General features: G+C 42.9%; 1 long non-coding RNA gene across 1 annotated transcript; it reads left to right on the top strand.

Annotated features, from left to right (window-relative positions):
- The first annotated feature begins 7,970 nt into the window (after positions 1-7,970).
- LOC145520263 (uncharacterized) lies at positions 7,971-24,429 on the top strand. Its single transcript, XR_014064350.1, has 3 exons — positions 7,971-8,009; positions 8,672-8,743; positions 22,236-24,429. It is a non-coding gene; the product is annotated as an uncharacterized LOC145520263 (long non-coding RNA).
- Positions 24,430-25,825: the final 1,396 nt, after the last annotated feature.

The following is a 25,825-nucleotide window of genomic DNA, read 5'->3' as shown; positions in this document are numbered from 1 at the left end:
AAGAAGGTGAAGGAAGAAGGACTGGATTGGGGAAGAGAGGTGAAACGCAGGTGCAGCTGAGTCTTGAGTGACCCTTTGGAGAGTTCTGGAGCCATGATGACCTTCAGAATTGTCCCAGAATTGAGGCAAAGGGGCTGGGCTTTTTACCACGTATTAGCCACTCACTGGTCATGGACCACCCCCAAGAGGGAGCAGAACCTGGAAGCAAGCAGTTCTGTGCAGCTGAAGAAAGTTCCCACTGAGGTGTGTGGCTGGGAGCCATTAATAGCCACGCTTGCCAGTATCTGGGGATACAGGTACCAGGGCAAGAAGAGGGGATCTGGGTGGAGTAGCACAGTACCTTTGTGACACATCTCAACACACACACAAACGTACATTGTACATTGTCCCTTGAGGGCAGAGATGTGTCCTGTGGTGTTTCTTACTTCAAACCTAGCACCTAGCTAGGCTAGGGTATTATTAGAGTTTGATTCAACAGGTATACGTTGGGCACCTACATTGCGCCAAGCGTTGTGCTAGGCATACTATTTGGATTATCTCACAGAACCCTCAAAGTGGTTTGTAAAATATAAATCTTTGTAAAGTACAAATTTTTAGTGACATTTTACAGAAGCAAACATTGAATCTCAGAAAGCAACTTGCCCGATCAGCCAACAACAAGTAAGGGCAAGACACCATGTCTGGCCAAGATAGCTAATCGCCTACCCAGTACCCATTTTCTTCTATTTCCTTACTGATGGGACCCTGATTTTTGGGGGGGCTGACTTACACACAGCTAAAAGACTACATTTCCCAGCTCTCCTTGTGCTTAAAGGGTGGCCAGTGAGACATAAATAGAAATCATTAGATGAGACTTCCAGGAAGTTCTTGGAGAGGAGGCATTGACTCAGTTTGAATACTCACCTTCTTCCCTTCCACTTTTTCCCTCCTCCCTGGGCTTCCCTGGTGGCTCAGAGGATAAAGCATCTGCCTGCAATGTGGGAGACCCGAGTTCAATTCCTGGGTCGGGAAGATCCCTTGGAGAAGGAAATGGCAACCCACTCCAGTATTCTTGCCTGGAGAATCCCATGGATGGAGGAGCCTGGTAGGCTACAGTCCCCAGGGTTACAAAGAGTTGGACACGACTGAGCGACTTCACTTTCTTTCGGAAGTGGACATGATGTCAGAAGTTGCAGCAACCATCTTGGTTTGAAGATGGAAATCATATTATCAAGTTGGCAGAACAGAAAGATAAAGGAAACCTGAGACATCACAATTTCCCCATCAATCTTAGAAGGCCCATTTCCATCTGTTTAAGACCCGTGTTAGTTTAGAATCTGTGGTTCCTTACAAATATACTAAATTACAGTTCATTATTCTGCTATCTTGTAGATACAACCCAATATTGCATTTGGATTCCTTGGTCCATGAAATCATGTGCTGAAAATATACTTTTGCCACAGTTGGAAATTCTAATTGACAAATTAGAATATTTTTGAAAAAGTACTAGAATGCTTAGTTCCCACGCTAACATATGACATACTTCAGATTGAATTAATAATAGTAACACCCTACTTTTATTTAGCGCCTGTGGAATGTACATCATCTAATTTGGTCTTTGTAATTTGGTCCCTGAATGAAATAGACAGGGAAGTGGTACTTTTGCAATTTATTAATTAAACTAAAATTCAGAGAATCTTCAAGTCTTGGGTCAATAAAGGATCTTAAATCGTCTGATCATGTCAATCTTGTACTCAGCGTCTTTCAGTTTTCTTCTTCCCTACAGAATACAATCCAAACTTCTTAGACATTTAATGACTTTAAAAGTGATCCCAGCCTATTTTTTCTACTCTGTCTTCTCCCAACATGAATCGGTGTCAGATAGTATTGCTCCCAGCTAAAGGAGAAGAAAATAGGGTAGACAATCAAAACTTAGCCTGGGTTCCTTCTGAAAATGAGACAAGAACTTGAGTCAGAGAGTCTATTTGGGAGTTAATCCCAGAAGAGTGAGGTACAAAAGGAAATGAAATAGGGAAAGAAGAAAAGCCAATTTAAAGAGTATGTTATTATGCTGGTCCCCGTTGGGGTCACTGGGCCTCAATTCTGCCAGGGCTGCCTGAGGAGCACACAGAATTCTTGAAATTGTCTGCTGGAGAAGTATTTCTCCATTGACTTCCATCCCCCACTACCTGGTGGTTGCCCCAGAAGACCTTAACTCCCTCACCCTTCTGGGCTGCACATGTGTGAATGCCAACCAGCCCATGTAGCAGCATTGGAGAAAGCTTGGGGACACAACAATCAGTGGAATAAAAAAATGGAACAAAGTAGAGATTTCAGAAATAGACTCTTTCTAACATAGTCAAATGATTTTGACAAAGATGCCAAGATATTTTAAATGGGGGAAAGATAGGCTTTACAGCAACAGTACTAGAACAGCTGGATATCAACATGGGAAAAAAAAGAAAAAACTGAACCTGATCCATATATCAAACCATGCCAAAAAAGTAACTCAAGAGAATTCATAGACCTGGGAATTCCTTGGTGGTTCAGTGGTTAGGACTCAGCACTTTCAGTGTCATGGCCCGAGTTCAATCCCTGGTTGGGAAATTAAGATTCCACGAGCTGTGTGGCATGACCAGAAAAAAAAAAAATCAAGAATTTATTAGCAAGGGAGAAGAACAGAGACTGTGTATTGGGTAGTCACCTTACATTATCTGTCACTTCACCCTAAACTCTATCCATAAAAAATAGTCTTATTTCCTAATTTATTCCAAGCTTTTCTATATAACCAGTTCTTAGCTCGTAGCATCTGCTGCCTGGAGTGATCTCGTACTTTGTCTTTACCTAATTTCTTCTTAGTATTTAAAACTCAGGACAGTTTTACCACAAATACATATATATTTAAAAACTCAGGGCAGATATCATCTCCTTTTGAATGCTCATCCTCCCTTCCTCCCTCTCTTCTTAATGTGGATTAAATGGTCCTCATTAGGAATTCCTGAACTCCCCAAAAAGCACACCTACTGGATTCTCTACGAAACTAAAAACCAAGTCACTTCCTTTTTTTTTCTCACAGTGGTACCAAGTCAAGAGACATGTCTCAGTGCTTTTGCATTTCCTGATTCTAATCCCTGCCAGATGTTTAGTTTTATTTCTGCCATTTGATTCTTGAAGATACCTCAAAATCCTTAAAATTCTTGTAATAAGTTTTCTTTTTCGTTTGTGCTAACTCAAGCTGGTTTGTTTAGAATCATAATTAATACTGGGTCCCTTGCTTGCTGGTGTCATAGCACTTCCTAGGGAGACAGAGACACTCAGTGCTCACCAAGTACCTGTGAGCTCTTCTAAATTTGCTGGCTCCCATGGAATTAACTTAGGGTGGCCACATGACCCATCCTGACCAATGGACTATGAGCAGAAATGATGTGTTTTGCTTATGGGCCAAGGCAGTTAAGAGCCAATGTTCCTCCTCCAACTTCTTTATCCCACTGTGACAACAATATGTCCCTTATGCTGTGATTATAAGAAGGAAGAGGGTCTCCTAACCTACACTGGACTTTGCATGAGCAAAAAACTAAACTTTTTTTCATGATAAGCTACTGAGATGTGGAGAGCAAGGAGGGGTGTTATGCAGGAGCTACCATTAATTTCATCATTATATTCACTAAATTATAGCTATATTTCACTGGTCTCTTTCATTAGACTATGATCTGTTTGAGATCAGTAGCAGGTTTTCATCTTTTAACTCCAGCATCAACCCCTAGAGGGCCTGGGACATAACATTTGCCCATTAAATGTGTGTTGAATGAATTACAAGTGAATGAATCACTCTACTTGATGTTTTAAGGACTCAAGTGAATGCTTACTAGTAACCCAAGGAATCTAGAAACTTCCCAAGCTGGAAATTGAGCCTAGAGTCTTCTAACTCCAAGCCACAGGATCACTGTCATCACTGTGGATGGATCATGGGAACTATGAATTAACTCCAGTGTGTGGCAGTCCAGCACACAGTCTGCCCATGTGTCACTTTCTAGGACAATTATTCTGGAAAGTCATTTCTGGGAAAGGGCCCAAGAATGTACAGCTGAGGAGAAAGACTTCTTTAAACATTGACTGCTTCTGTTGCTCTGGTCATGACACTCTGAAAACAACACAAGTCAGAAGCCTCCTAGGGGACAGAGGAGCATCTGTCCTTGTCCAAATTTGCACATTCCTGTTAAGCAATTTCTCTGGAGTTAACAAAGGGCAAAGTGAGCAGGGAAATTCTTAAAATCCCACAATTAGAGTCAAAAAGTCAATGCAAGTTCAGCGTAGGAAAACAGATTTTATGACAGTTTGTGTAAGTGTCTGAATTAACCACAAACTCGGTAATAATGAAGATAAAATTTGCTTCGCTATTGCCAGTGGAATGAGTCTACTGTGTGTCAAGTACTGAACTGGACTGTATACAACTTTTAAAAATTTTATTTATTTATATATGGCTGCGCTGGGTCTTCGTTGCTTTACACAGGCTTTCTCTAGTTGCGGCGAGCGGGGGCTACTCTCCATTTGCAGAGCATGGGCTTCTCATTGTGGTTGGCTCCTCTTGTTGCAGAGCACAGACTCTAGAGCATGCCGGTTTCAGGAGTTGCAGCTTGTGGGCCCTAGAGCTCAGGCTCGGTAGTTGTGGCGCATGGGTTTAGTTGCCTCTCAGTATATGGAATCTTCCCAGACCAAGGATTGAACCCACATCAACCTGCATTGGCAGGCAGATTCTTAACTGCTAGACTACCAGGGGAGTCCCCTGAACTGGATTTAGATACACCAGCGTTCCTTAGTCCTTACAGTAAAGTGATGAGGTATCTAAGGCACTTCCCATGTTACAGGTGAAGAAAATGGGTTTAGAGTAGTTATGAGACTTGCTGAAGGTCACAAAGCTAGTAAAAGGTTAATATAGGACTCAAACTGAGGCTTTTTGAACTCCAAAGTCCATGGTCTAGACTCTTAGATGTGGTCAATGTGATTCTTTTATTTGAAAGTCTCAGAAATCCACTGGGTTAGACAAACAACTGTTTTAGTTCACAGAATCCAAGGAAGATTAAATGACAGTCTACTGGAATGACTGGGCTGGCACACGGAACTTCCAGATACCTGAAGGCTTCTAGCAGCCCCTCACCCTCCACCTCTCCGCTCCTCTAGGGCTCCCTTCTTTTTCTCTCGATGTCTTTTTGCCACACATGGCCCATACCTCACATCCCTCCGCTCCTACCAGCAGAGAGGATCTGACTTGCCTCAGTTCCAGTTTGAAAAATGCCAGGGCAGAAATCTACTGGGCCAGCCTGGGTCCAGAACTGATCTGTGCTGGCCATGGAGATGAATCATCTAAAGAACAGGGCAGCTCCTTGTTTGTTTGGAAGAGGATGAAGTGTCTAAAAAAACCAAAATGGTCAAAGGAAATAGAAAAGTGTAGCTTGAAGCACTTTAGGGGATGGGAAGGGTTCCTGTTACCTTTACACATCTGAAGGATGGTCATGAGGAAGATGGAGGGAGTGATCTGGTCACTATGGGACCAATGGATACAAGTTTATAGGAGACAGATTTTAGGTGCAGATTTAGCACCCACTGATGCTTCGCATATACCAGCTAGTATATGAAGTTCCTTCATATAGGTCAGGTCTTAGTCCTCACAACAACTCTGTCAGATAAATTTCATTACTTCTACTTTACATGTGAGAAAACAGACCAAGATCAGTAAAGCAAATTGTCCAAGTGGCAGGGATTTGAATCCCAGTATTCTGTCTCTGCTGTTTCCACAGCACCATTCTGCTTTTTCACGTACAACTCTCTAAAAATCATTTCTGTCCAAAGAGAATTGAGATTTTTCTAGGATCGAGGGGCTGCCCATGCCTGAAAGTCCCCCTACAGGCATCAGTCACTGGCCATCTTCCCAGGAACTTGATGAGGATGCATTTCAAGATAGGAGATGTGGTTGGATTGGAAACCCCTAAGACCTGACCCAATTTTGAATCAGTCAGTTCTTCAAGCTTTTATAAATCTTTTTAAAAGGCTCTCCTCCATACGCCGCTCCAGGTTGCTTTGTGCTCTGCTCTGAGCCTCCTAATGCTGACCTGAATGCATTGCACAGCTCCTGGTGCTCTGGCTTCCAGTGGGTTCTGTCTGGCAGGGAACTCCAGCAGGAGGGCAAGGAGGGAAGTGAGTGGCTCTGACCTGAATGCATTGCACAGCTCCTGGTGCTCTGGCTTCCTGTGGGCTCTGTCTGGCAGGGAACTCCAGCAGGAGGGCAAGGAGGGAAGTGAGTGGCTCTGTGAGGTCACTCTGGTGGGCTGTGGCCTCAGCTGAACGTCACTGCTCCTCTAACCTGGCCCGCTCTGTACAACTCTTACTCCTTCTCGGTTCTGTTAACTTCTTCCTTGCCTCTTCTCTTTGGCCTACGGAGAGTAACAAATCTGTCTTTTCTATCCCCAAGGTCCTACAGCATTTCTTGAGGTTCCCCTGTACCCCTAAGCCTTTGTAATTAATCCCCTTGAACCTTCCTCAAACTGCTCGAAGTGTGCCCTCCGTTTCCTAGTGAGACCATGACTGATTAAATAACTTTTTCCAGATTATAGAGTCTATATGATAATTACATTTTTTAAACATGCTCTGTGTGGACCTTTCAAGTATAGACTAAAGAAGAAAATAAAAATCATTTATAATCGCACTCCTAAAGAGAGCTAACATTTGGGGGCATTTGTTCCCAGCAGTTTTCTGAGCACCTATTATGGGGTTTCTTTTAAGTTTTTTTTTTAAATTGTAGTGAAATATAAACAATATCAAACATAGCCATTTTCATCATTTTTAAGTATACAATTCAGTAGCATTTTAAATACATTCACAATATTGTGTAACCATCATCACTATTTCCAGAACTTTTTAAAAAGAGTTTATTTACTTTAGAGCAATTTCAACTTCACAGAATAATTGAGAGGAAGGTACAGAGATTTCCCACATATCCTCTATTCCCACACATGCATAGCCTCCTCCATTATTAATGTCCCCCACCAGGGTGGTACCTTTGTTACAACTGAGGAACCAGCTTTGACACAACATAATCACCCAAAGACCACAGTTTACGTGAGGGTTCACTCTTTTTTTTAATAAATGTTTTTTTTTGTTTGTTTTGTTTTAAAATATTTATTTGGCTGTGCTGGGTCTTAGTTGTGGCATATGCAGGATCTTCAATCTTTGTTGTGGCGGGCAAGGTCTTTAGTTGCGGCATGTGGGATCTAGTTCCTTGACCGGGGATCAAACCCATGACCCCTGTACTGGGAGCATGAAGTCTTAACCACTGGAACACCAAGGAAGTCCCTAGGGTTCACCCTTGTGATGTAGTATATCCTACAGATTTAGACAAATGTATAATGTCATGTCGTCACCTTTATAATAACATACAGAGAAATTTCTCTACCCTACAAGTCTCCTGAGCTCTGCCTACTCATCCTTCTCTGCCCTATATATGTTTCTTAAGCTTGTACCATGAGTATTTCCTTGTGTCATTAAAAACTACACATATATATTCACACATATATCATATTTCCAAGTTGCTATGCTACATGTAGTGTGACGGATTTTCCACTTCCCAATTTAGGTTATTTATATTTGTTGATATCATAAATGTCACTGCTCGGATTATCCTAATTCATAAGTCTTCGGCCAAATGTCTAATTATGTCCTCAGGTCCTTCAAAATGTTGACACTCAAGTAACGCCCAATACATTGTATACACTAGAGGGAGCTTGAGAGTTCTCAGAAACAATCCGGTTTTTTGTGCCCTGGTGAAGAATGAAACTAACCTGCCAAGACTGGCCAAAATATTAAAGGCATTTGAGGGCTTCCCTTCACCACTGGGAAAGCTATGCCTGATCTCATGATGGAACAATGTGGGCATTGTCTCCTCAGGCCTCATCCCACCGTGGGTCAGGAGCAGAGCTCAGTATTCTGACTGATGACAAGTGTGGTCATGAATCTTTTGGTCTGTGGATGACCAGCGGGTGAGTGCAAAGGCTGTACTGAGTCTGTGGAGAAAGGCGCCGCGAGCAGGCTCTGCGAGGAGGCCCCGCCCAGCCCCAGGGAACAGCAGCACCCAGGGAGCTCCCTGAGCTGCAGGCCAGACCTCACCGTGGAACCCGCCGGACAGGTTCTCTGCCGCTGTCATGGCGGTAACTGCCCTTTATCAGGGCCCATAGTCACCTGCAAATGTGTGGGTGGCAGGCAGTATGAGCAGACCTCCTGGACTGACTCGGAGAAGGTGGGGGCAGGGACCCCTCTATGACCCCCTCCCACCTTTCTAGATGATTCTTATAGCAGAAGATTCTGACACTGGGACAGAATGCCAGAGCCCCTGCAGTCAAGAGTGGCTGGGCAAACGCAGCTGAGAAAAGAGGGAAAAGAGACTGGGGCTGTGGGCAACTTCCGTGCCAATACTACAACTCCCAGGGGTTAAGATGGCACTGTCTGTTGCCCTTGAACCAAGGATCTTGCCTTTTCTCCTCCTCCACCCCCACCTCCTCCCGCCCCCCACCTAACAACCCCCAACTCCCTTCCCTGCCCCAGCTCCCTCTTCTCAGGGGCTTGGCCGCTCCTGCCTCACCATACTTGCTCATTTGTGCAGAAGACAAACTAAGACCTTCTTTCCTTTTAACTATAAACAAAGGAAGAATTTTGACTGCACACCAGAGCGCTCACGAGACTTGGGAAGGAAGGATTTTCATAGTTGGCAGAAGTGGTAAGCTTTGGGGAAGGTGGATCTAGTCAGGTTCAAGGACCTGTGCTTTCAAATGCTAAAAGCAACACAGGTAAAGTTAGAACTTTCTCTTAAAACCTTGGTTCTTCCATCTTAACTGCATAAAATCACCTAGAAAGTTTTACAAAATCGCCACTCCCAGAACAAGCTCATCAAAATCTCTGAGGATGGGACCCATCCATCAGTGGTTCTGAAGCTCCCAGGTGACTCCAATGCATAGCCAAGGTTGAGAGGCAACAGCTTTAAAAGAGTAATGAAAGAAGGCCAAGGCTTTAATGAATTGATGAACATATAAATTTTATGGCCATATTTCCAGTCTATACTTAGGTGTTTTATTTCTTTAAATCTTGCCTTATAATGCATCCTGGCCTTCACTGACAAAGCCAGTTAGAGATCTGTAAACAAGTTATAATTTTAATAGATAAATTTAATGAGAAAAAAATATCTTGTGTCACTCTCTCAGTGAGTTACCCCCCTATGAAGAAAGCTTCATTCGCTGGCACACCCCAGGTCACCTTCTTTCACTGAGCAGGCAGATGGTTTGGGAGAATGGAGGAAAGATCATCAAAGCAAAAACGCAAAGCTAGCAGGTTGAGGAGCTGGGGGAACATCAGATAAGCACACAAGGGAAGGATTCTGTATTTTAGGTGCAGTAGAAGAGCCTTCTGAGGCCATGGGGTGAGGGCACAGGGTCGGGAGCTTACCAGGGTGGCATACCTTCATTCAGGACCTCTTTAGACTAGACTTTGGTTAGCCCAGCAGGCAGCAAAGCCAACGTTCATCAAAACTGAGAGCCTCAAAATTCAGCCCCCTGTTTTCTGTACCCTCTTCTCTCCTCAACCCCAGCCTCCACTCCTCTTTGGTCTTTCAAGGAATAGCATAGGATCCAGAAAGAGCAGGATCTTGGGGTCACAACAACATGAGTTCCCAGCCTAGCTCCATCACTTATTAGCTATGTGTTGTTGTTTAGTCCCTAAATTGTCTCCAACTCTTTTGCAGCCCCATGGACTGTAGCCCTCCAGGCTCCCCTGCCCATGGGATTTCCCAGCAAGAATACTGGAGTGGGTTGCCATTTCCTTCTCCAGGGGATCTTCCCAACCCAGGGATCGAACCTAAGTCTCCTGCTTAGCAGACGGATTCTTTACCACTGAGCCACCTGGGAAGCCCAATAAATATTTGTTCTTATTTATTATTGTTTACCAGACACTTTTAATAGAGCGTGCTAGTCCGTTCCAAGGAGCACTGTGCTGTGCTCAGTCGAATCCAACTCTTTTCGACCCTATGGACTGTAGCCTATCAGGCTCCTCTGTCCATGGGATTTCCCAGGCAAGAGTACTGGAGTGGGGTGCCATTGCCTTCTCCAATTAACTATGTGACAGATATGCGATGTTTAATCTTTCAGGGCTTCAGTTCTCATATAGGAACTCAGGGGTGAATTTGGGAGTGTGGAGTGCTGCTGGGTCAGCCCTGCATCGCCCATGGATTAAGGTGGAATCTTCTATTGCCCTTGGATTAAGGACTTTGTTTCTTCCCACCTGGGTTTATCTTCCCAGGGATTGGCCCCTCTGACGAGCTGTATTCTACTTGTTTATTTCTGCAGGAGATAAAGTCAGGAAAATCTTTAGGCTCAGGCAAGAGGGGCCTCTACTCTGGTCCCCACTGTCTATAGTTGCCTGTTCTGGGATTCCTTTGCCTGTACTTCTCCCTGCTGAGTGAGGGGTTCATGGGATGAAAGCCCCTTAGAACCTTGCTCCCCATCCATGCCATGTTACAAGGGCTGGGACCCTTGAAATCCCCTGTCCAAATGGACCTGAATCCACTTCAGGGTCTGTGGGAGCTGCTCCGCAGATCCATTCTCTGGATGTGCAACACTGTCTGAGGCCTGATGGAGACCAAGCACCGCTGTTGGGGAGGGCATGATGGGGATGGAGGTGGACAGGGCAGAGACTTCTGCTTTCCTCATAGGCATGTTCTCTTCGTGGCTTAGAACAAACTCAGGCCTGAGAAGAGAAGAGGACTTTCTCTCTGCCCTTCCACCATCTCAGCTCAGAACTCTAATGAGCCTTGGAATTCTAAACTCCAACTTGGCTTCCCAGGTCATTATGAAGCTATTTGTCAGTTTAGGAGGGTAGCACATACTTCATTTATCAGCTCTTAGGGAAACCCAGGTGGCGCAGCGGTAAAGAATCTGCCTGCTAACACAGGAGACACAAGAGATGCGGGTTGGATCCCTGGGTCAGAGAGACCTCCTGGAGGAGAAACTGGCAACCCACTCCAGTATTCTTGCCTGGAAAATTCCATGGACCAGCAGAGTCTGATGGGGCCATGGGGTCTCAAAGAGTTGGCCACGACTGAGCACTATTCACACGCACAGCTTGACTTTTAATTCTAAACCATTGATACATAGGGTATGCGGTATGTGGATCTCCATCTGTGCTGCCAATGTCACCTGCAGGCCTCATGGAAAACAATACTATTATCATTTAGGTTGTGAGGATTCAATGCAAAAAATTACATGAGGGCATAGTAGGTGCTTGGTAAGGATTATTCTCTTGTACCTTTCAGCACATCAATGTTACTCAAAAAAACGCAGTTTCAAAGGAGAATCCTTCCCTAGGCAGGGCCACCACCTTCCTCTTTTTTGGTTCCAGGGTGCAGCTTCACGCTGTGTTGACTTACTGGGGCTAACATGCCCTCAGGCCTTTCCACGGAGAGGCTGATCCACGTTTGAGAGCTGAGCTCTAGTCTTTCAATTAACTCTGGTGGAAAAAAAAAAAATGGCTCTTAAGCCAACCAGGAAGGCTGTGGGCCCTTCTGAAGTGGCTCTGGGGTGAGGTGGCCTCAGGGCAGGCAGGGCCTGGGGAACCCAGGCCCAACAGATGGTCTGTGAGCTGGAGAAATCTGTGGAGAGAAATTCCTGGGTCAGGAAGCAGGGAGGGGACCCCGAGAGTTTGTCTGCAGAGGTACATTGGCCTGAGTTCAGGAATGGTACCTAGAAAACCAGCAGAGCTTCCTGACGGGCCAGGGAAGAGGGGAAGGGGCAACGGAGAGCTGACTGACTGGGACTTGGCGATTCAGGACTCAGGGAAGCCAGACAGGAACCAGTTCTGTTGGAACCAGCCGAACTGGTTCACTTTGCTACGTATCTCAAACTTGCTGTGGTGTATCTGCTTTATACTTCAAGTACATTTATTGTTCACATTTTAAACAGCAAATGGTGCTTTTTTTTTTCATTGAAGGATAATTGCTTTACAGAATTTTGTTGTTTTCTGTCAAACCTCAACATGAATCAGCCATAGGTATACATATATGCCCTCCTTCCTGAACCCCACTCCCATCTCCCTCCCCATCCCACCCCTCCAAGTTGACACAGGGCCCTTGTTTGAGCTTCCTGAGCCATACAGCAAATTCCTGTTGTCCATCTATTTTACACGTGGTAATGTAAGTTTCCATGTTACTCTTTCCATATATCTCACCTTCTCCTCCCCTCTCCCCATGTCCATAAGTCTATTCTCCATGTCTATTTCTCCACTGCTGCCCTGTGAATAAATTCTTCAGTACCATTTTTCTAGATTCTGTATATATGCATTCGAATATGATATTTATCTTTCTTTTTCTGACTTACATCACTCTGTATAATAGGTTCTAGGTTCATCCACCTCATTAGAACTAACTCAAAGGCTTTCTTTTTATGGCTGAGTATTGCAGCCATGAAATTAAAAGACGCTTACTCCTTGGAAGGAAGGTTATGACCAACCTAGATAGCATATTTAAAAGCAGAGACATTACTTTGCCAACAAAGGTCCGTCTAGTCAAGGCTCTGGTTTTTCCAGTAGTCATGTATGGATGTGAGAGTTGGACAATGAAGAAAGCTGAGTGCCGAAGAATTGATGCTTTTGAACTGTGGTGTTGGAGAAGACTCTTGAGAGTCCCTTGGACTGCAAGGAGAACCAACCAGTCCATCCTAAAGGAGATCAGGCCTGGGTGTTCATTGGAAGGACTGATGTTGAAGCAGAAACTCCAATCCTTTGGCCACCTCATGCGAAGAGTTGACTCATTGGAAAAGACCCTAATGCTGGGAAGGATTAGGGGCAGGAGGAGAAGGGGACGACAGAGGATGAGATGGTTGGGTGGCATCACTGACTCGACGGACATGGGTTTGGGTCAACTCCGGGAGTTGGTGATGGACAGGGAGGCCTGGCGTGCTGCGATTCATGGGGTCTCAAAGAGTCAGACACGACTGAGTGACTGAACAGAACTGAATATTCCATTGTGTATAAGTACGACAACTGCTTTATCCATTCATCTGTCGATGGACATCTAGGTTGCTTCCATGTTCTAGCTATTGTAAATAGCGCTGCTATGAACAATGGGATACATGTGTATTTTTCAATTTTGGTTTCCTCAGGGTATATGCCTAGGCATGGGATTGCTGGGTCATATGGTGGTTTTATTCCTAGTTTTTTAAGGAATCTCCATACCATCTTCCATAGTGGCTGAATCAATTTACATTCCCACCAACAGAGAAAGAGCATTCCCTTTTCTCCACACTCTATCCAGCATTTATTGCTTATAGACTTTTTGATGATAGCCATTCTGACCGGTGTGAGGTGATACATGTGAAAGAATGAAATAAAAACACTTCATAACAACATACACAAAGACAAACTCAAAATGGATTAAAGACATATATGTAAGACCAAAAACTATAAAACTCTTAGAGGAAAACATGGGCAGAACACTCGACAACATAAATCAAAGCAAGATCCTTTATGACCGACCTCCTAGAGTAATGGAAATAAAAATAAAAGTAAACAAATGGGACTTGATTAAACTTAAAAGCTTTTGCACAGCAAACGAAACTATAAGCAAGGTGAAAAGACAACCCTCAGAATGGGAGAAAACAATAGCAAATGAAACAACTGACAAAGGATTAATTTCCAATATATACAAGCAGCTCTATGGCTCAGAAAAACAAACTACCCAATCAAAAAGTGGGAAAACGACCTAAAGAGATATTTCTCCAAAGAAGACATACAGGTGGCTAACAAACACATGAAAAGATGCTCAACATCACTCATTATTAGAGAAATGCAAATCAAAATTACAATGAGGTGCTGTGTTTTAAAATCAGAAAATGGCCCTGGGCAAATGAGGACATGCAGGCCGAGGGAACAGAATGTGCCAAGAACTGGAGGCAGACAGGAGGTGCTATGTCACAGGACAGTGAAAGATGAAACAGAAAGTGGTGGAGGATGGAAGCAGAAGAGGCTGCAAAGATGATCTGGTCCTATTGAACCGGCCTTGAAGCATTCTGATGTGGCTTCATGAGTCACAGACAGAAATGCCCTTGAAGACCTTCTAATATGATTTCCTCCTCATCAGGAAACTCTCATTTCCTGTAAACTTTAGAAAATTTGTTCACTTTGGTTATTGCATGTCAAGGAATGTTTAACCTGTGTATTGGTTGGACCTCATGTTGGTTGAATTTTTAATCTATCTCTCATTATCTGTCTGTATATATTTTAATCTCTCATTATCTATCTGTATATATTTTTTAATCACCAGAAATAGAAATTTATTAGAAACAAATAAAATTTATTTTTTAATCACAGGAAAGTTCATCTTGTTCCACTTAGTTCTAGGAAAGAGATTCTTGAAAATCACTCCTAAAAAAAATTCCTGTAGCCTCAAATGTCAAAAACAAACTTTATAAGTATTTTCAACATATTCAAATGCTAAAGAGGGCTGTAACTCCCAGAAACAAGATCTGTTTGGTCATCCAGAAGAGTATTACGTTCCCTCAAGATCAAGAAATGTGAGCTGACATTGAGGCAAAGTATAAAAGCTTTCAGGACTTCCCTGGTGGTCCAGTGGTCAAGAGTCTGCCTTCCAATGCAAGGGATTCAGGTTCAGTTCCTGAGTGGAGAACTAAGATCCCTCATTCCACTGGGCAGCTAAGCCTTTGTGCCACAACTACTGAGCTCACAGGCCACAATGAAGAGCCAGTGCAATTATCCTTCGATTAAAAAATAAATAAATTAACAAAAAGAAGACAAAAGACAAAAAGAGCCAGTGCAGCCAAAAAATAGTAAACAACAACAAATCAATTACTTAAATAAATAAAAAGCTTTCGATTTATACTCTGCCAAATTGTATCTGAAGGGCCTGGGGGTTAAGGATGCAGAAAGTTCACCTCTGTATCTATCCTGCATCCACCCTCCATGCCTGCTTTCTTTTAACTCTCTATATCGCCCCTCACAGTTAAACCCAGGTTGGCGACCTTTAATGATAAACACTAGTTCTTTATACCTCTTGTTGGTACAAATGCAACGTTGTTTATTTGCCAGATCCCCTAGAGGCAAAGATCCTAATTAATCTATTAAGGCTTTTCTTGGAAAAAAGTCAGACCTTTCAGATGCAAAACCTGGGTGGATATCACCAGTGTGTTTTGCAACAGGTCTGGCAGATTGCTCCAGACAAATCAGCCAGTTTCTGCTCAGCACTTTGTGTGGTTCAGGCAAGCCAGGAATTAGCCGGCTAACGATACAGAAGAGGGAGCAGTCCTGAAATTGAGAATGTTAAGCAGGGGGCCTGAAGCATCTGCAGGGTCAATGTCCAATGCCCTCTGCAGTGGAACAGCTGTGCCTGTGTCTCAAGACCTGGGACTAGAAGAGGGGGACCTCAGACACCCCCTGGCATGTCCCTGTGATCTTCCAAATGGTGTGCTTGAGGATGGAGGCTCAGCTCTGCTGAGTGAAACTCTCTCCTGAGGCTTTTCCTGATGGGCATGGCCACTCATTGTAAGGAGATTAACCAGATCATTGTAAGGAGGTTAACCAGACCCCTCAGAAAGGCCTCCCAGGGAAGCATGGTACTGGAGTCGGCCTGGAAGGAGTGGGAAATTTGGTTTATTTTATTTTGGCTGGACCATAAGGCTTGAAGGATTTCAGTTCCCTGATCAGGGATTAAACCCAAGCCATGGTACTGAAAGCCTGGAATCCTAACCACTGGACCATCAGGGAATCCCCGGGTTTAGTTTATTTTTAAGCTCTAACCTTTCAAGCCCAAGAACTGGAGTGGGTAGCCTATCCCTTCTCCAGGGGATCTTCCCAATCCAAGAATCGAACTGCATTGCATTGCAGGTGGATTCTTTACCAACTGAGCTATCAGGGAAGCCCAGCGTTTCATGTTTTCCCCAAACCTTACCGGCATTGTGGAACTGTGGACTGGTCATCCCTTTCAAGGGTCCTCTCCCTTATGGGTGCGTGTGTGCATGCTAGGTCGCTTCAGTCGTGTCTGACTGTTTGGGACCACATGGACTGTAGCTGGCCAGGCTCCTCTGTCCATGGGATTCTCCAGGCAAGACAACTATTGGCTGCATTGCTAAAAAAAAAAAAAAAAAAAAAAGAAGAAGGAAAAAGAGGACCTAATGAAATCTTAACTCTCTGCAAATTGAGAGAAAACCTTGAAGTTCTCCATCCAAGAAACCTGTGAGTGGTGACTTAGCGGAGTGATGCAACTGTCCTCCGAAGAGCTCTATTACATGACTTTGGCTCTGTAGATCTCCAGACACAAATGCTAAACCATCAAGAGATTTCCAAACTGGTTTTGTGCTGTCTGTCCCCACAGGGCAGGCGCAGTGTAACCAACATTTGGCAGGAGGGTAAAGGGAGGGGAAGACGGCTTTCTCTACAGCTCTGTCCACCCGAACTTTCTGCAGGAATGGAAATGGTATAGAGTTGCATGAATACCACAGCCTGTAGACCTGTGTGGCTGTTACGCCCTTGAATGTGGCTAGTGCCACTAGGCAACTGAATTTCTTATTGCATTTCATTGAAATTAACCCAAGGGAATTCTCTGCAGGTCCAGGGGTTAGGAATCCATGCTTTCACTGCTGAGGGCACAGGTTCAATCCCTGGTGGGGGAACTATAATCCCACAAGTCACATGGTGCAGCCAAAAAAGAAAGAAAGAAATTAAATTAATGGCTACACATGGTCAGTGGCTCTTGTATTAGACAGCACAATAAGAAGTTCACTGATCTTGAATTTCTAAGGGAGGGAGGGCAGCTTCAATTCCCCTGGTTCTCCTCTTTTGTCTTGCTTCCCTGGACATTCAGGTTCTTCTTTTGCATCCATCTCTGGCAGCTCCATCTCTGAGGCCTCTCCTCAGTTAACCCTATGCACTGGCCAAACTTCAGCAAGAAGCGACATTACATTATCTGCTTTGAAAAGACTGAGTATGACTTTCTCTGAGCAGGATGAGGTTGGCAAGGATTGCTGAAGCTGAGTGTGATACACCAAACTGCTAATTTGCTAAAATAATTTGGGAAGTGCTACTTTCAAACCCTGATGTGAGTGAAAGTGGCATTCCTGAAATTGGTGGGAGGCCAGAGTCCATGCTACTGGAGGTTATGTTTGCTAATTGTCTCAGTAGTCATTTATGAAATGGCTATGGAATATTTATTCATCTCTGTCAGAGCACTTGGCCCAGAAAGGCAGGCTTGTTCACTGAGATTCTCTACTCTGACCCAAGCCAAAGATTCAGCCTGATTTCTTGTCAACTGGAAATTGGGAATCACATAATCTACTTTTCCCCCCAAGAGATCCATATTTTCATGATTGCCCTTGCAACCCAGGTGACCTGTCCTCTGCAAAAACCCTATTGAGGAGAGGGAAACAGGTGGGCCTAGGGGACTGTGTTTTGTACTACTCTGCTCAACCACCTACAGCCGGTTGGATCTGGGCTGGGCATTAACCCCAGAGCAGCTGATTTCACAGGCTGGCCAGTAACCTATGACTTGGCACAAAAGAATGTCCTCCAACCAGAGTTCCTCTCTCTGGACTCTGGAAGCAGAGAGACTGTGACACTGGAAATGGCTGGTGGGGGATGTGGGGGCGGGAGCCTAGAGGCTTAGGCAGAGGCTGGTTTTAACACAAATGGGGTAAAGCTTTGGAATCTGTTTTTAAAATTCCTCAGGCAGTTCAAACACACTGATAACCATTTTGTTTTCATTCCATATGTACTTAGTCACCTCCAAGAGAATGCTTCTACCTCACCTTACGACCCCATGGGCTGTAGCCTGCCAGGCTCCTCTGTCCATGGGATTTCCCAGGCAAGAATACTGGAGTAGGTTGCCATTTCCTCCTCTAGGAGATCTCCCAACCCAGGGATCGAACCTGAGTCTCCTGCACTGCAGGCAGATTTTTTTACACACTGAGCCATCAGCAAAGTCCCCTATCTCACCTTACACCTCCCATTTGCAACTTTAACATAGGATATAGCTAGTATTTTGCTCTCGTAGGTAGCACTTCAGTGTAAGGCTTTCTTTCCAACATTTCCTAAGGAGAGATTGCTAGTAGTGGGATTCCTAGTCTAAGAGATACTTGTCTTTGTGATTTTGGCCACATATTGCCCTCCAATAGGGCAATGTTAGTTAAACCTCTATTGGAGTGTTGTCCAGCAGTGTTTGGCACACAATGACTGACACATGTGCTTATGAAGGCGCTGTGATCCCCTGGTTATGTGGCTACAGGGTCCAGTGGTCATAATTAAGACAACCAGATTAAACAAAATTAAGTAATTCTGGACCTGTGTGAGATACCCTTCCAAAATCTATACTGGCTGCTGTAGAATTCTTGTATGATAAAGCCTACTGACCAACAGTGTCCTGCAGGGGAGACTTTGAGAAACCCTCTCTGGCAGAGAGGCCACGCCCTCACTGTGTGGACAGAAGCTGGAAAAATCCTGGTACCTCTCAGTGTACCCACATCAGGTACCCACGTAACTGGCAGAATACACACCTATCTTAAGAAATGGGCTTCCCTGGTAGTTCAGCTGGTAAAGAATCCACCTGTAATGCAGGATACCTGGGTTCAAGCCCTGAGTTGGGAAGATCTGCTGGAGAAGGGATAGGCTACCCACTTCAGCATTCTTGCCTGGAGAATTCCAAGGACAGAAGAGCCTGACAGGCTACAGTCCATAGGGTCACAAAGAGTCAGATACAACTGAGAGACTTTCACTTCACTTCATCTTAAGAAATACTTTAAGTAATATATTTTAAAAGTCAGTAAGGATGTCAGGAAGATATTTTGTGGTGTGAAAAAAAAACTTCACCATGCCATGTAGAAAAGGATTACTTTTTCTGTTTAGAAGGAAAAGATATATCTTATTGATTACTTCTTGTCTCCTCCAACCCCCACCACCACTAGAATTTGTCTCCAACAACAAAAATGTCCATTCACACATGCCATTCTGAGCTTGTTTAAAATTTTAGGGTGTGGTTATATTGATACACTGTTGCATTTGTTGATTGCACTTTCCTGTTATACTTTATATTTTATTTTAAGATGTGTTTGCTAAGTCACTTCAGTCGTGTCCGACTCTGTGTGACCCCATAAACGGCAGCCAACCGGGCTCTCCATCCCTGAGATTCTCTAGGCAAGAACACTGGAGTGGGTTGCCATTTCCTTCTCCAAAGATGTGTTTATATTATAATATTTTGTTTTACCAGCAGAATGCTATTTACTTAATAATAAAGTTATTATAACAAATCCTAGACAAGGTGTGGAAAAAAGGGAACCCTCCTACAACCTCCATTGTAGGTTGCAATGTAGGTTGATGCAGCCACTGTGAAAATAGTATGGCGATTCCTCAAAAAACTAGAAATAGGGTTGCCATATGATCCAGCAATCCCACTCCTCAGTATATATCCAGACAAAACTATAATTCAAGAAGATAAACGCACCTTCATGTTCATAGACGTGCTATTCACAACATAACATGGAAACAACCTAAGAACGAAATTTTGCCGTTTGCAGCAACATGGATGGACCTGGAGGTATTATGTTTAGTGAAGTAAGTCATACAGAGGAAGACAAATACTTATCATTTATATGTGGAATCTAAAAAATAAAACAAACAAATAAATGTAAAAGAAACAGACTCACAAATATCAAGAACAAACTTGTGGTTATCAGTGGGGAGAGGAAAGGGAGGAGGGGCAACATAGGGGTAGGGGATTAAGAGGTACAATTGTTATGTATAAAATGAATAAGATACACAGATATGTTGTACAGCACAGGAAATATAGCCAATATTTTATAAAACTTTACTTGGAGTATACTCTATAAAAATATTGAATCACTATGTGGTACAACCAAAACTAATATAATATTGTAAATAAACTATACTTTAATTTAAAAAATATAATTAATAAACCTTCTTAAAAAGAAAAAAGTCCATTCACAGAAGGATGGATAAAGAAAGATATGGTACATATATATAATGGACTATTACTTAACCTTACAAAAGTATGAAATAATGCCATTTGCAGCAACATGGTTAGACCTAGAGATTGTCATACTAAATGAAGTAAGTCATAAAGAGAAAGACAAATATCGTATGATATCACTTATATATGGAATCTAAAATAGGACACAAATGAACTTATCTGTGAAACAGAAACAGACTTACACACATAAAGAACCGACATGTGGTTGACAAGAGGGAGGAGAGGCAGGCAAGGGATGGATTAGGAGTTCGGGATTAACAGGTGGAAACTGGTATCCCCAGGAGGAGGGCATGGCTGCCCACTCCAGTATTCTTGCCTGGAGAATTCCATGGACAGAGCAGCCTGGCAGGCTACGGTCCATAGGGCTGCAAAGAGTCGGACACGACTGAAGTGACTTAGCATGTATGTACTGTTTAGCACAGGAAATTATATTCAATATCCTGTGATGACCCATAATAGAAAAGAATATAAAAAGAATGTATATATATGTAAAGCTGAATCACTTTGCTGTACAGTGGAAACTAGCACAACTAGTCGAAATTAAATCAAATATCCTTCTAAAAAAATAATCAAGGTATTATTAGGTAAATTTCATTGAACTTTTCAAAAATTATTACTGTGACTTTCCTGGTGGTCCAGTGGTTAAGAATCTGCCTTTCAGTGCAGGGGATGAGGGTTCAAACCCTGGTTGGGAAACCGAGAAAGGAGCAGCTAAGCCTGGGTGCCACAACTACTGAGCACCTGTGCCCCAAATGGAGTCCATGCGCTGCAACAAAAGATCCTACATGATGCAATGAAAATTTTGCATGCCACAACTAAGACCCGTTGTAGCCAAAAAAAAACCAAGTTATTAGTAAATTAACTTGATTATGAAACTTGCTTCTCTCTATTAGATATTGTCTGAGAAGAACGTTTTCACAATGAGTGTGTGTTCGTTTTATAACCAAAGGGAAAAATAAAACTATTTTTATTTGGATGTGGGGGAAGAGGCAATAGGGAAGATAACACGTGAGCATATACTATGCCCCAGGCACAGCAAGTATCTGATAGCATCTAACCTGTTTGATTATTATTCCGCCTGGTGGGCTACATTCCATCGGGTCACATAGAGTTGGACATGACTGAAGTGATTTAGCATGTAGTACACATCAATAAGGAAACTGAGGCCAAAGTAGTTAACTGACTTGCCTAAGATCAGGGCAATCTCTTTATATGTGATGGAGCACGGGTTTTTTAAAATAGTGATAAAACACACAAAACATAAACTTTACCATTTTAACCATTTTAATGAAAAAATATCCCTATTCTGGGCTTCCCAGGTGGTACTAGTGGTAAAGAACCCATCTGCCAATGAAGGAGACCTAAGAGATTCTGATTCAATCCCTGGGTCGGGAAAATCCCCTAAAGGAGGGCATGGCAACCCACTCCAGTATTCTTGCCTGGAGAATCCCATTGACAGAGGAGCCTGGCAGGCTATAGTCCATGGGGTCGCAAACAGTCAGACACGACTGAAGGGGCTTAGCACGCACACACACATCTCTATTCTCTTGTAGGGATATACCACATTTTGTTTACTCATTGTTCTGTTGATGAACATTTGGCTTGTTCCCACATTTTAGCTAATGTGTATAATGTTGCTATAACATTAGTATACAAGCAGTCATTTGAATCCCTGTTTTCAATTAGTTTGGGTATATAGACCAATTAGTAGAATTGCTGAAATATAAAATAATACTATGCTTAACTATTTTCCATGTCTGCACCATTTTCCATTCTCTATCAGCAATACACAAAGTTTCTAAAGTTTCTATGTCCTCATCAACATTCATTTTCTGTTTTGTCTTGTTTTATAATAGCCATCCTGTAGATGTGTAGTGTTTATCTCATTGTGGCTCTGATTTGCGTTTTCTTAAGACCTTCTAGAACTAACACCCAAAAAAGATATTCTTTTCATTATAGTGGACTGGAATGCAAAAGTAGTAAGTCAAGAGGTACCTGGAATAACAGGCAAATATGGCTTTGGATTACAAAACAAAGCAGGTCAAAGGTTGACAGAGTTTTGCCAAGAGAATGCACTGGTCATAGTAAACACCCTCATCCAACAACACAAGAGAAGATTTGACACATGAACATCACCAGATGGTCAATACTGAAATCAGACTGATTATATTCTTTGCAGCTGAAGATGGAGAAGCTCTATACGGTCAGCAAAAACAAGACCGGGAGTTGACTGTGGCTCAGATCATGAACTCCTTATTGCCAAATTCAGACTTAAATTGAAGAAAGTAGGGAAAACACTAGACCATTCAGGTATGACCTAAATTAAATTCCTTACAATTATACAGTGACAAATAGATTCAAGGGATTAGATCTGATAGACAGAGTGCCTGAAGAACTATGGACAGAGGCTTGTGACATTGTACAGGAGGCAGTGATCAAGACCATCCCCAAGAAAAAGAAATGCAAAAAGGAAAAATGGTTGTCTGAGGAGGCCTTACAAATAGCTGAGAAGAGAAATGAAAGGCAAAGAAGAAAAGGAAAAATATACTCATTTGAATGCAGAGTTCCAAAGAATAGCAAGGAGAGATAAGAAAGCCTTCCTCAGTGAACACTGTCAAGAAATAGAGGAAAACAACAGAATGGGAAAGACTAGAGATCTCTTCAAGAAAATTAGAGATACCAGGGGAACATTTCACGCAAAGATGGGCACATTTAAAGACAGAAATGTTATGGACCTAACAGAAGCAGAAGATATTAAGAAGAGGTTGCAAGAATACACAGAAGAACTATACAAAAAAGATCTTCATGACCCATATAACCATGATGGTGTGATCACTCAAATAGAGCCAGACAACCTGGAATGCAAAGTCAAGTGGGCCTTAGGAAGCATCACTATGAACAAAGCTAGTGGAGGTGATGGAATTCCAGTTGAGCTATTTCAAATCCTAAAAGATGATGCTGTAAAAAGTGCTGCATTCAATATGCCAGCAAACTTGGAAAACTCAGCAGTGGTCACAGGACTGGAAACGGTCAGTTTTCATTCCAATCCCAAAGAAAGGCAATGCCAAAGAATGTTCAAGTGAAAGTGAAAGTTGCTCAGTTGTGTCTGACTCTCTGTGGCTCCAGGGACTGTATAGTCCCTGGAATTCTCCAGGCCAGAATACTGGAGTGGGTAACCTTTCCCTTCTCCAGGGGATCTTCCCAACCCAGGGATCAAACCCATGTCTCCCGCATTGCAGGTGGATTCTTTACCAGCTGAACCACAAGGGAAGCCCGAGAATACTGGAGTGGGTAGCCTATCCCTTCTCCAGTGGATCTTCCCAACCCAGGAATCGAACCAAGATCTCCTGCATTGCAGGCAGATTCTTTACCAACTGAGCTATGAGGGAAGCCAAGAATGTTCAAACTACTGTACAATTGCACTCATCTCACATACTAGCAAAGTAATGCTCACAATTCTCCATACCAGGCTTCAACAGTACATGAATTGTGAAATTCCAGGTGTTCAAGCTGGATTTAGAGAAGGCAGGGGAACCAGAGATCAAACTGTCATTGAAAAAGCACGAGAGTTGCAGACAAACATCTACTTCTGCTTTATTGAGTACGCCAAACCTTTGACTGTGTGGGTCACAACAAACTGTGGAAAATTCTGAAAGAGATGGGAATACCAGACCACCTGACCTGCCTCCTGAGAAATTTTTGTGCAGGTCAAGAAGCAACAGTTAGAACTGGACATGGAACAACAGACTGGTTCCAAATAGGGAAAAGAGTACATCAAGGCTATATATAGTCACCCTGCTTATTTAACTTATATGCAGAGTACATCATACGAAATGCCAGGCTGGATGAAGCACAAGCTGAAATCAAGATTGCCGGGAGAAATACCAGTAACCTCAAATATGCAGATGACACCACCCTTATGGCAGAAAGGGAAAAAGAACTAAAGAACCTCTTGATGAAAGTGAAAGAGGAGAGTGAAAAACTTGGCTTTAAGCTAAACATTCAGAAAACTAAGATCATGGCATCTGGTCCCATCATTTCATGGCAAATAGATGGGGAAACAATGGAAGCAGTGAGAGACTTTATTTTTTGAGCTTCAAAATCATTGCAGATGGTGACTGCAGAAATGAAATTAAAAGACACTTGCTCCTTGGAAGAAAAGCTATGACTAACCTAGACGGCATATTAATAAGCAGAGACATTACTTTGCTAACAAAGATCCGTCTAGTCAAGGCTATGGTTTTCCCAGTAGTCCTGTATGGATGTCAGAGTTGGACTATAAAGAAAGCTGAATGCCAAAGAATTGATGCTTTTGAACTATGGTGCTGGAGAAGACTCTTGAGAGTCTCTTGGACTGCAAGGAGATCCAACCAATCCATCCTAAAGGAAATCAGTCCTGAATATTCATTGGGAGGACTGATGCTAAAGCTGAAACTCCATTACTTTGGCCATCTGATGCAAAGAACCAACTTATTTGAAAAGACCCTGATGCTGGGAAAGATTGAAGGTGGGAGGAGAAGGGGATGACAGAGGATGAGATGGTTGGATGGCATCACTGACTCAATGGACATGAGTTTGAGTAAGCTCTGGGAGTTGGTGATGAACAGGGAAGCCTGATGCGCTGCAGTCCATGGGGTTGTAAAGAGTCGGACATGACTGAGCGACTGAACTGAACTGAACTGAACTGACTGAATGATTAATGATGTTGACCATCTTGCCATGTGTTTATTTAGCCATCTGTTTACCTTCTTTCTTCTAGAAATATCTTTTCAAATCCTTTGCCTATTTTTGAATTAGGTTGTTTTTATTGAATTTTAGTTGCCCTCTATATATTCTGGATATTACTTCCTTATCAGGCACATAGTTTGTAAATATTTTCTCCCCATCTGTGGGTTGTCTTTTTACTCTTTCTTTTTTTAAAAAAAAAAAATTTATTTATTTATCCATTTGGCTGCACCAGGTCTTTCTTTTCCCCCCACTTATTTCTTTCTTTATTTTTGGCTCTGCTGGGTCTTCATTGCTGCACATGGGCTTTCTGTGCTTTTGGTGAGCAGGGGCGACTCTTCGTTGTAGTGCTCAAGCTTCTCTTGTTGTGTCTTTTCACTCTTTTGATGGTATCCTTTGCTCCACCAAAGTTTTTCATTTTTAGGGGTGCCAATTTGTCTATTTTTTTTTCCTTTTTGTCTTGCGCTTTTGATGTCATAACCAAGAAAGCACTGCTGAAGATTTTTCTCTATGTTTTCTTCTAGGAGACATCAAATGACAAAAATAATACAATTTAGTAATGAGTTTGCTGTCCTTTATTCAAAGGAAAATAATCAATAGATTGGGGAGTAGAGTGCCTATTGCACTGGGGCATCCTTCCTGAGAAATTTTGGGCAAGAGTGAGTTTTATAAAGTGTCAGCAGAGGCATTGCTGAAACAGGATGTGATTGGCTGAGAGGTCAGGAAGTTTCTTATGAGGCCAGCAGGTGTTATTTTCTAGGTAACATAACTAGACAAAGCTGAGCTGGAAGATTTTGATGTGTATGTGAGGTTTCCTTAACTGAGAGGTGTTTCCTGTAGGTGCAGGCTGGCTTGGCTTTAGATTCGTGACATGAGCCAGGCCCCTGAATCTGTTCATCACCCCCACTGTATAATCATAAGGGATTTCATTTAGGTGATACCTGAATGGTCTAGTGGTTTTCTCTTTCTTCCATTTAAATCTGAATTTTGCAATAAGGAGCTGAAATCTGAAATACAATGAATATTCACTGGAAGGACTGAGGC

Source organism: Giraffa tippelskirchi, chromosome 1 (genome assembly GCF_054371585.1).
Source record: "Giraffa tippelskirchi isolate mGirTip1 chromosome 1, T2T-mGirTip1v1.2.pri, whole genome shotgun sequence".
NCBI lineage: Eukaryota > Metazoa > Chordata > Mammalia > Artiodactyla > Giraffidae > Giraffa > Giraffa tippelskirchi.
The sequence above is the reverse complement of the archived record's forward strand: the minus strand, read 5'-3'. Positions and strand labels throughout refer to the sequence as shown.